Source organism: Lissotriton helveticus, chromosome 5_1 (genome assembly GCF_964261635.1).
Source record: "Lissotriton helveticus chromosome 5_1, aLisHel1.1, whole genome shotgun sequence".
In the NCBI taxonomy this organism is placed as follows: Eukaryota; Metazoa; Chordata; class Amphibia; order Caudata; family Salamandridae; genus Lissotriton; species Lissotriton helveticus.
Window position 1 is genome coordinate 307298709 of NC_136065.1, and position 12453 is coordinate 307311161.

The 12453-nt window shown below is 46.4% G+C and overlaps 1 long non-coding RNA gene across 3 annotated transcripts in view; it reads right to left on the reverse strand.

Annotated features, from left to right (window-relative positions):
- LOC144754482 (uncharacterized) overlaps positions 1-12453 on the reverse strand; it is a 620848-nt gene that overhangs the window by 347661 nt on the left and 260734 nt on the right. The window lies entirely within an intron of this gene.

The following is a 12453-nucleotide window of genomic DNA, read 5'->3' on the forward strand; positions in this document are numbered from 1 at the left end:
ATGAGGATAGAATGCGTCGATGGAGACAGGCAGACATGTGTGATGGTTTATACCCAGTAAGAGTGATGGTTACTGAAATACCAGGTCAAAAGAATACACAAAAGAAAAATAATATTGAAAAAAGTGAGTTAGAAGACCCAGTTTTAGAAGAGATTTATATTACAAATCAGAAACAGACTCCTTTTAAACCAGCTTGTTCATGGTCTACCCCGATGGTTTCTACAGGAACCACTCCAAGTGCACCTCCACTTAATGAGGAATCACCCAGAATATACCCGAATAATTCTGAAACTCCTTCGAGAGTACAAACGAGAACTAATTCTAGTGCATATGGTGAAAATAGAAATTTTCCTGAAACTCCAGTTTTGAGAAATGAGATTCAAAGAAATGTATTGAGATTAGAAAGAAATAAAGAAATACCAGATACTTCAGAATACTTCCTATCGAAAGAAGAATTAGTAGAGCAATTAACTAAAAGTATGGAAGCAGTAACGGTTCCAATAACGATTGGTCCAGTTCACCCAGTTTTTGGCCAAACAGAAATGGGACATTCAGCTTTAACTATTCCATTAAATGCAGAAATTCAGAAAGTGGCTGAAAAACTTTATTCAGATTTAACTGAAATCCATCGAGAGAAAACAATGTCAGATTTAACTTATAATCAAAGTTTATCATGCAGAACTCCAGCAGGTGCAGAGTCAGATACTGAAACCCCAGAAAAGAGTATTGAGAAAACAGATTCAACCCCAAAACTTGATGTTGCGAGACTAAAAGCAGATTTAGAGGAATCAATCATTGGCACAGTTGGTCCTGACAATTTGAAGCATTATCAAGATGATGAATTGTTATTAATTTGCAAAAGTGTACAGTGGAAAACGAAAAATAAATATGAACAGTTTGAAGAATTAGCTGCAGAATTAGAGATTGATTGAGCAAACAGAAAAATTTGGGAAAACATTACAGATTAGAATTTTCTGAAAAAGACATTGAGAATTTCAATTCAATGGGAAGAATTGTGCATATAAAAGATTTGATTGTGTATATAAAAAGATTGGGTGATTTGAGCAAATGGAGAGTGAAATGGACAAAGAAAAGAGAGGAAGAAAGGGGAGAAAGAGGCATGGTGGCTAATCAGTACCCAATGAGAGAAATAGCAGGAGGTGGTTATGTGCATGTTCCCTGGTCTAGACAGGATATCTTGTTGTTTACAAACGATTTTCCTCGGCTGAGAGAAAAGCCAGTGGAATGGTATCGACAGGTGGACAGGTTCATAAAAGTTTCAAAAGTTCTGTGGATTGATCTTGATGGATTCTTTGACATTGTTGTCCCATCAGATCTTTGGACAGAGTGTAAGATTGCTGTAAGTTGGCCAAAAGTGGAACCTGCTTGAGATGCTTCAACAGGTGCTCCATCATCAGAAGTCATGGGACTGTATGATAAAGTGATTTACTGGTTGAAAAACAAGATTCCCCCGAAAGAAGTTGATTGGGTTAAAATTGACAGAACAAATCAGGAGACAAAAGAGTCAGTACATTCATTCAATGAAAGATTACTGTTGGTTTTTAAACAGTACAGTGGCTATGAAAAATTAAGTGAAAAGGACATGAGCCACTTCATTTACAGATTTGTTTATGGCCTGAGACCTGAAATTGGTGATATGATTAGAAACGGTATTGTCGGATGGCAATCACTCTCAGTTGACGATATTCTGAGAAAAGCAAAATACTGCAGTGACGAGATAGATGCGAAGCAAAAGAAGCTTAAGGAAAAGGCAATGTGGGCACAGGTGAAAGTAGCTGAACAGCAAATTGCAAATTTGGAAAACAAAAATGTCAATAATAATCAGAATCAGGGTCAAAGAAAATGTAAGGGTAATTTTAATAAACTGAAATTTAATGTTAATATTGAAGAGCTGAAACAAAAGCTGCCTTGTTTTAATTGTGGCGAAATTGGACACTGGAAGCGTGAATGTAAAAATCCGCCCTGAAAATGCATCATTAAATCCACAGATGCAGAATGGTGTAAATCTGCAGCAACAGCTACAGCGACAGTTAAATGAGCTAAATCTGCAGCAACAGCTACAGCGACAGTTAGTGAATCAGCAAGGTCAGATTTCACAACCGCCACTACCAAACTGTGTGAATGGTCAGAGGTACAATTCAGAAACAGGATTCTGCGGAGGTGATCAGGTAATCAGACCGCAAAGAGTGAATGTGCCAAATGTTTCTTAACAATTTTTGATGACAGAAAATGGTGTAAGTGATTCTGAGGATTACTTATGACGGTGCCTGAGAGAGGGGGAAGAGTGTGTGCTTGGAGCCACTCTTGAGGTTGACCAGTCTGGTCCATTTGTTAATGGTAAAGTGAATGATGTAGAAATCACTTTTCTTGTGGACACTGGTGCTACCCGTTCTACTGTTAGATCAGTGGAAATAGAAAACCTGCCTCTCTCTGGGGAATCAATCCAAGTAGTTGGTGGAGCTAATCAACAAATTAAAACAGATTTGACAGAGCCTGTTAAGGTAGAAATTGGCAAATTTAAAGACAAACACAGATTTGTAGTTTGCAACAGCAGTCCTGTAAACTTGTTAGGAAGGGATATTTTGTGTAAGATGAACTGCAAAATATATTGCTCACCGGAGGGTATTGAGCTTCAAACACTAGAAGAAGATGGGCTGTACAAATTGAAAATGTTAATGGTTGAAGCAGAGGAAAGTAAATTATTTCCTGCATTTGATAAAGACAATTTACCTGAAGAACTGAAAAAGACCGTCAAAGCTGAAATTTGGGATTTGACAGGAAGTGAAATGGGTTTGATGAAAAATGTAGACCCAGTTAAAATTACAGTGAAACAGGGAATAGATTTTCCAAACATTCCTCAGTACAAAATGAAAGCACAAACAATTGAAGGTGTCATTCCTGTAATTGACAAATTCATAAAACAAGGTGTTTTAAAAGAAATTGAAAGCAGTCCTTGTAATTCACCGATTATGGGAATGAAAAAGCCAAATGGAACATACAGAATAGTTCAGGACCTGAGAAAGGTTAATCAAATAGTTGTTCCATGTTGCCCAGTTGTTCCAAACCCAGCAGTGATTCTTTACCAGATTCCGCATGATGCAGAATGGTATACAGTCATCGACCTTTGCAATGCGTTCTTTACTGTTCCATTGCATCCAGATAGCCAGTAAATTTTTGCGTTCCGGTTCCAAGACCGAATATTAGCATGGTGTTGTATCCCTCAGGGGTATACAGAGATTCCATCTATCTTTAATCAGTTGTTAAGTAATCTTTGGAGAATCTAGAGTTACCTGGAAAATTGACATTGGTCCAATACATAGATGACCTCCTTGTAGCAGCAAAAACCCGAGATAACTGCGTCACAGATACAATTACTCTTTTGAATGACTTGGCAGATGAGGGACATAAAGTGTCACCAGCAAAATTACAGTTTTGCAAACAAGAAGTAAAATATCTTGGTCACAGAATTGCAAAAGGAATCAGACAAGTGACAATTGAAAGAATAAAGATGATTCAGGGAATGCAACCTCCAAAAACACAGAGACAGGTCAGAATGTTTCTAGGAATGGTTGGCTATTGTCGTCAATGGATTAGTGGATTTTCAGTAATTGCAAAACCACTTCAGAGACTAACAAAAGCAGACATAAAAGACCCAATTGTTCTCACAGAAATTTAGATGGAAGCTTTTGAAAAGCTAAAAAGAAGCCTGTGTGAAGCTCCAGCTCTAGGCATGCCAGATTATGAAAAAGACTTTGAGCTGTGCTGCAATGAGAGAGAAGGATGTGCATTGTCAGTTCTAATTCAGAGACATGGGAAACTGAGAAAGCCAATAGCATACTTCTCAGCAGTACTTGATCCTGTTGCAAAAGCATTACCAGGTTGCTTAAAAGCAGTAGCTGCAACTAGTGTAAGCCTTGAGCAAAGTGAGGGAATTATAATGGGATTTCCTGTAAAAGTCTATGTACCACACTCCGTTGAAATTCTCCTTACCAGAAGTAAAACACAGCATTTGACAAGTAACAGACTTACAAAATACGAGAAAGTTATTCTGGGATCAGATAATGTCTCGATAGCAAGGTGTGTGAATTTAAATCCTTCCACATTACTGCCTGATGGTACTGTAACAGAAATCAGAAATGAAAATGATATCGATCATGAGTGCTTGGATGTTTTGGAATATTGCACTAAGCCTAGGCAGGACATTAAAGATGTTCCATTGCCTGAGTCAGATTTTGTTTACTTTGTTGATGGTTCTTGCTTGAGAACGGAAGAGGGTTTTCTGAGGGCTGTATATTCGGTATGCACAGTTGCTACTGTGATCGAAGCATCATGTCTCGAAGGAATTCTTTCAGCTCAAGTAGCAGAATTGATTGCTTTAATTTGTGCTTGTGAAAGAGCAAAAGAGTTAAAAATCACCATAGTGCCTGACAGCCAATACGGATACGGAGTTGTTCATGATTATGGTCAGCTCTGGTCTCAAAGAGGTTATTTAACCTCTGCAGGAACACCCATCAGAAATGCAAAATTGATCAAGAGATTGATCGATGGCATTCAGTTACCAGAAAAGATTGCTGTTGTGAAATGTGTAGCTCACAAAAAAGGCAAAGATTTTATTACAAAAGGAAATGCCTATGCAGACGAGATTGCCAGGTACTGTGCGAAAAACAATTGTTCAATTAATCGGGAAAAGGATGATGAACATGTCTTGAGTTCCCTTATGCTAACATCTGTAGTTGAAAAAACAACAAGTGATGGACTGAATGTGGATCAATGTCACACACTCCCCCAGTCAAAAGATCTGGGCCCAAATCCATCGTTTTTTTGCACTCCACACCACCCTGGGTTAGACAATGGCGATATGCAAATCAGCTCTGACCCTGTTGCCCCATGGGAACAGTCCAGTCCGGACTACAAAAGCCATGTCCTTCCCAGAACGGAATCAAGCATCCGAGGACCGGACCGGTTTCGAGGTAACACCTCTCTTCAGCTAGCTTGACTCCAAGTGGTGTGGAGTGCCTGGGACCCACGTCTGGGCATCCCCAGCGCACTTAGGGCGGCAATTGCAAAAACAACAAGTGATGGACTGAATGTGGATCAATGTCACACACTCCCCCAGTCAAAAGATCTGGGCCCAAATCCATCGTTTTTTTGCACTCCACACCACCCTGCGTTAGACAATGGCGATATGCAAATCAGCTCTGACCCTGTTGCCCCATGGGAACAGTCCAGTCCGAACTACAAAAGCCATGTCCTTCCCAGAACGGAATCAAGCATCCGAGGACCGGACCGGTTTCGAGGTAACACCTCTCTTCAGCCCGGCTAGCTTGACTCCAAGTGGTGTGGAGTGCCTGGGACCCACGTCTGGGCATCCCCAGCGCACTTAGGGCGGCAATTGCAAAAACAACAAGTGATGGACTGAAGGTGGATCAATGTCACACACTCCCCCAGTCAAAAGATCTGGGCCCAAATCCATCGTTTTTTTGCACTCCACACCACCCTGGGTTAGACAATGGCGATATGCAAATCAGCTCTGACCCTGTTGCCCCATGGGAACAGTCCAGTCCGAACTACAAAAGCCATGTCCTTCCCAGAACGGAATCAAGCATCCGAGGACCGGACCGGTTTCGAGGTAACACCTCTCTTCAGCCCGGCTAGCTTGACTCCAAGTGGTGTGGAGTGCCTGGGACCCACGTCTGGGCATCCCCAGCGCACTTAGGGCGGCAATTGCAAAAACAACAAGTGATGGACTGAATGTGGATCAATGTCACACACTCCCCCAGTCAAAAGATCTGGGCCCAAATCCATCGTTTTTTTGCACTCCACACCACCCTGGGTTAGACAATGGCGATATGCAAATCAGCTCTGACCCTGTTGCCCCATGGGAACAGTCCAGTCCGAACTACAAAAGCCATGTCCTTCCCAGAACGGAATCAAGCATCCGAGGACCGGACCGGTTTCGAGGTAACACCTCTCTTCAGCCCGGCTAGCTTGACTCCAAGTGGTGTGGAGTGCCTGGGACCCACGTCTGGGCATCCCCAGCGCACTTAGGGCGGCAATTGCAAAAACAACAAGTGATGGACTGAATGTGGATCAATGTCACACACTCCCCCAGTCAAAAGATCTGGGCCCAAATCCATCGTTTTTTTGCACTCCACACCACCCTGGGTTAGACAATGGTGATATGCAAATCAGCTCTGACCCTGTTGCCCCATGGGAACAGTCCAGTCCGAACTACAAAAGCCATGTCCTTCCCAGAACGGAATCAAGCATCCGAGGACCGGACCGGTTTCGAGGTAACACCTCTCTTCAGCCCGTCTAGCTTGACTCCAAGTGGTGTGGAGTGCCTGGGACCCACGTCTGGGCATCCCCAGCGCACTTAGGGCGGCAATTGCAAAAACAACAAGTGATGGACTGAATGTGGATCAATGTCACACACTCCCCCAGTCAAAAGATCTGGGCCCAAATCCATCGTTTTTTTGCACTCCACACCACCCTGGGTTAGACAATGGCGATATGCAAATCAGCTCTGACCCTGTTGCCCCATGGGAACAGTCCAGTCCGAACTACAAAAGCCATGTCCTTCCCAGAACGGAATCAAGCATCCGAGGACCGGACCGGTTTCGAGGTAACACCTCTCTTCAGCCCGGCTAGCTTGACTCCAAGTGGTGTGGAGTGCCTGGGACCCACGTCTGGGCATCCCCAGCGCACTTAGGGCGGCAATTGCAAAAACAACAAGTGATGGACTGAATGTGGATCAATGTCACACACTCCCCCAGTCAAAAGATCTGGGCCCAAATCCATCGTTTTTTTGCACTCCACACCACCCTGGGTTAGACAATGGCGATATGCAAATCAGCTCTGACCCTGTTGCCCCATGGGAACAGTCCAGTCCGAACTACAAAAGCCATGTCCTTCCCAGAACGGAATCAAGCATCCGAGGACCGGACCGGTTTCAAGGTAACACCTCTCTTCAGCCCGGCTAGCTTGACTCCAAGTGGTGTGGAGTGCCTGGGACCCACGTCTGGGCATCCCCAGCGCACTTAGGGCGGCAATTGCAAAAACAACAAGTGATGGACTGAATGTGGATCAATGTCACACACTCCCCCAGTCAAAAGATCTGGGCCCAAATCCATCGTTTTTTTGCACTCCACACCACCCTGGGTTAGACAATGGCGATATGCAAATCAGCTCTGACCCTGTTGCCCCATGGGAACAGTCCAGTCCGAACTACAAAAGCCATGTCCTTCCCAGAACGGAATCAAGCATCCGAGGACCGGACCGGTTTCGAGGTAACACCTCTCTTCAGCCCGGCTAGCTTGACTCCAAGTGGTGTGGAGTGCCTGGGACCCACGTCTGGGCATCCCCAGCGCACTTAGGGCGGCAATTGCAAAAACAACAAGTGATGGACTGAATGTGGATCAATGTCACACACTCCCCCAGTCAAAAGATCTGGGCCCAAATCCATCGTTTTTTTGCACTCCACACCACCCTGGGTTAGACAATGGCGATATGCAAATCAGCTCTGACCCTGTTGCCCCATGGGAACAGTCCAGTCCGAACTACAAAAGCCATGTCCTTCCCAGAACGGAATCAAGCATCCGAGGACCGGACCGGTTTCGAGGTAACACCTCTCTTCAGCCCGGCTAGCTTGACTCCAAGTGGTGTGGAGTGCCTGGGACCCACGTCTGGGCATCCCCAGCGCACTTAGGGCGGCAATTGCAAAAACAACAAGTGATGGACTGAATGTGGATCAATGTCACACACTCCCCCAGTCAAAAGATCTGGGCCCAAATCCATCGTTTTTTTGCACTCCACACCACCCTGGGTTAGACAATGGCGATATGCAAATCAGCTCTGACCCTGTTGCCCCATGGGAACAGTCCAGTCCGAACTACAAAAGCCACGTCCTTCCCAGAACGGAATCAAGCATCCGAGGACCGGACCGGTTTCGAGGTAACACCTCTCTTCAGCCCGGCTAGCTTGACTCCAAGTGGTGTGGCTGATGAAGGCTGATAGCCAGAAACCGGTCCTTGGATGCTTGATTCCGGTCTGGGAAAGACATGGCTTGGTAGTTCGGACTGGACTGTTCCCAAGAGGCACAGGGTCAGAGCTGATTTACATATAGCCAGTGTCTAACCCAGGGTGGTGTGGAGTGCAAAAAAACGATGGATTTAGGCCCAGATCCTTGTACTGGGGTGAATGTATGACATTGTTCTACATTCTGTCCATCAACTGTGTTTTTTGCAATTTCACCCCGAGTGGGCTGGGGATGCTCAGACGTGAGTCCCAGGCTCTCCACACCACTGGAGTCAAGCTATCCAGGCTGATAGCCAGAAACCGGTCCTTGGATGCTTGATTCCGGTCTGGGAAAGACATGGCTTGGTAGTTCGGACTGGACTGTTCTCAAGAGGCACAGGGTCAGAGCTGATTTACATATAGCCAGTGTCTAACCCAGGGTGGTGTGGAGTGCAAAAAAACGATGGATTTAGGCCCAGATCCTTGTACTGGGGTGAATGTATGACATTGTTCTACATTCTGTCCATCAACTGTGTTTTTTGCAATTTCACCCCGAGTGGGCTGGGGATGCTCAGACGTGAGTCCCAGGCTCTCCACACCACTGGAGTCAAGCTATCCAGGCTGATGAAGGCTGATAGCCAGAAACCGGTCCTTGGATGCTTGATTCCGGTCTGGGAAAGACATGGCTTGGTAGTTCGGACTGGACTGTTCCCAAGAGGCACAGGGTCAGAGCTGATTTACATATAGCCAGTGTCTAACCCAGGGTGGTGTGGAGTGCAAAAAAACGATGGATTTAGGCCCAGATCCTTGTACTGGGGTGAATGTATGACATTGTTCTACATTCTGTCCATCAACTGTGTTTTTTGCAATTTCACCCCGAGTGGGCTGGGGATGCTCAGACGTGAGTCCCAGGCTCTCCACACCACTGGAGTCAAGCTATCCAGGCTGATGAAGGCTGATAGCCAGAAACCGGTCCTTGGATGCTTGATTCCGGTCTGGGAAAGACATGGCTTGGTAGTTCGGACTGGACTGTTCCCAAGAGGCACAGGGTCAGAGCTGATTTACATATAGCCAGTGTCTAACCCAGGGTGGTGTGGAGTGCAAAAAAACGATGGATTTAGGCCCAGATCCTTGTACTGGGGTGAATGTATGACATTGTTCTACATTCTGTCCATCAACTGTGTTTTTTGCAATTTCACCCCGAGTGGGCTGGGGATGCTCAGACGTGAGTCCCAGGCTCTCCACACCACTGGAGTCAAGCTATCCAGGCTGATGAAGGCTGATAGTCAGAAACCGGTCCTTGGATGCTTGATTCCGGTCTGGGAAAGACATGGCTTGGTAGTTCGGACTGGACTGTTCCAAAGAGGCACAGGGTCAGAGCTGATTTACATATAGCCAGTGTCTAACCCAGGGTGGTGTGGAGTGCAAAAAAACGATGGATTTAGGCCCAGATCCTTGTACTGGGGTGAATGTATGACATTGTTCTACATTCTGTCCATCAACTGTGTTTTTTGCAATTTCACCCCGAGTGGGCTGGGGATGCTCAGACGTGAGTCCCAGGCTCTCCACACCACTGGAGTCAAGCTATCCAGGCTGATGAAGGCTGATAGCCAGAAACCGGTCCTTGGATGCTTGATTCCGGTCTGGGAAAGACATGGCTTGGTAGTTCAGACTGGACTGTTCCCAAGAGGCACAGGGTCAGAGCTGATTTACATATAGCCAGTGTCTAACCCAGGGTGGTGTGGAGTGCAAAAAAACGATGGATTTAGGCCCAGATCCTTGTACTGGGGTGAATGTATGACATTGTTCTACATTCTGTCCATCAACTGTGTTTTTTGCAATTTCACCCCGAGTGGGCTGGGGATGCTCAGACGTGAGTCCCAGGCTCTCCACACCACTGGAGTCAAGCTATCCAGGCTGATGAAGGCTGATAGCCAGAAACCGGTCCTTGGATGCTTGATTCCGGTCTGGGAAAGACATGGCTTGGTAGTTCGGACTGGACTGTTCCCAAGAGGCACAGGGTCAGAGCTGATTTACATATAGCCAGTGTCTAACCCAGGGTGGTGTGGAGTGCAAAAAAACGATGGATTTAGGCCCAGATCCTTGTACTGGGGTGAATGTATGACATTGTTCTACATTCTGTCCATCAACTGTGTTTTTTGCAATTTCACCCCGAGTGGGCTGGGGATGCTCAGACGTGAGTCCCAGGCTCTCCACACCACTGGAGTCAAGCTATCCAGGCTGATGAAGGCTGATAGCCAGAAACCGGTCCTTGGATGCTTGATTCCGGTCTGGGAAAGACATGGCTTGGTAGTTCGGACTGGACTGTTCCCAAGAGGCACAGGGTCAGAGCTGATTTACATATAGCCAGTGTCTAACCCAGGGTGGTGTGGAGTGCAAAGAAACGATGGATTTAGGCCCAGATCCTTGTACTGGGGTGAATGTATGACATTGTTCTACATTCTGTCCATCAACTGTGTTTTTTGCAATTTCACCCCGAGTGGGCTGGGGATGCTCAGACGTGAGTCCTAGGCTCTCCACACCACTGGAGTCAAGCTATCCAGGCTGATGAAGGCTGATAGCCAGAAACCGGTCCTTGGATGATTGATTCCGGTCTGGGAAAGACATGGCTTGGTAGTTCGGACTGGACTGTTCCCAAGAGGCACAGGGTCAGAGCTGATTTACATATAGCCAGTGTCTAACCCAGGGTGGTGTGGAGTGCAAAAAAACGATGGATTTAGGCCCAGATCCTTGTACTGGGGTGAATGTATGACATTGTTCTACATTCTGTCCATCAACTGTGTTTTTTGCAATTTCACCCCGAGTGGGCTGGGGATGCTCAGACGTGAGTCCCAGGCTCTCCACACCACTGGAGTCAAGCTATCCAGGCTGATGAAGGCTGATAGCCAGAAACCGGTCCTTGGATGCTTGATTCCGGTCTGGGAAAGACATGGCTTGGTAGTTCGGACTGGACTGTTCCCAAGAGGCACAGGGTCAGAGCTGATTTACATATAGCCAGTGTCTAACCCAGGGTGGTGTGGAGTGCAAAAAAACGATGGATTTAGGCCCAGATCCTTGTACTGGGGTGAATGTATGACATTGTTCTACATTCTGTCCATCAACTGTGTTTTTTGCAATTTCACCCCGAGTGGGCTGGGGATGCTCAGACGTGAGTCCCAGGCTCTCCACACCACTGGAGTCAAGCTATCCAGGCTGATGAAGGCTGATAGCCAGAAACCGGTCCTTGGATGCTTGATTCCGGTCTGGGAAAGACATGGCTTGGTAGTTCGGACTGGACTGTTCCCAAGAGGCACAGGGTCAGAGCTGATTTACATATAGCCAGTGTCTAACCCAGGGTGGTGTGGAGTGCAAAAAAACGATGGATTTAGGCCCAGATCCTTGTACTGGGGTGAATGTATGACATTGTTCTACATTCTGTCCATCAACTGTGTTTTTTGCAATTTCACCCCGAGTGGGCTGGGGATGCTCAGACGTGAGTCCCAGGCTCTCCACACCACTGGAGTCAAGCTATCCAGGCTGATGAAGGCTGATAGCCAGAAACCGGTCCTTGGATGCTTGATTCCGGTCTGGGAAAGACATGGCTTGGTAGTTCGGACTGGACTGTTCCCAAGAGGCACAGGGTCAGAGCTGATTTACATATAGCCAGTGTCTAACCCAGGGTGGTGTGGAGTGCAAAGAAACGATGGATTTAGGCCCAGATCCTTGTACTGGGGTGAATGTATGACATTGTTCTACATTCTGTCCATCAACTGTGTTTTTTGCAATTTCACCCCGAGTGGGCTGGGGATGCTCAGACGTGAGTCCCAGGCTCTCCACACCACTGGAGTCAAGCTATCCAGGCTGATGAAGGCTGATAGCCAGAAACCGGTCCTTGGATGCTTGATTCCGGTCTGGGAAAGACATGGCTTGGTAGTTCGGACTGGACTGTTCCCAAGAGGCACAGGGTCAGAGCTGATTTACATATAGCCAGTATCTAACCCAGGGTGGTGTGGAGTGCAAAAAAACGATGGATTTAGGCCCAGATCCTTGTACTGGGGTGAATGTATGACATTGTTCTACATTCTGTCCATCAACTGTGTTTTTTGCAATTTCACCCCGAGTGGGCTGGGGATGCTCAGACGTGAATCCCAGGCTCTCCACACCACTGGAGTCAAGCTATCCAGGCTGATGAAGGCTGATAGCCAGAAACCGGTCCTTGGATGCTTGATTCCGGTCTGGGAAAGACATGGCTTGGTAGTTCGGACTGGACTGTTCCCAAGAGGCACAGGGTCAGAGCTGATTTACATATAGCCAGTGTCTAACCCAGGGTGGTGTGGAGTGCAAAAAAACGATGGATTTAGGCCCAGATCCTTGTACTGGGGTGAATGTATGACATTGTTCTACATTCTGTCCATC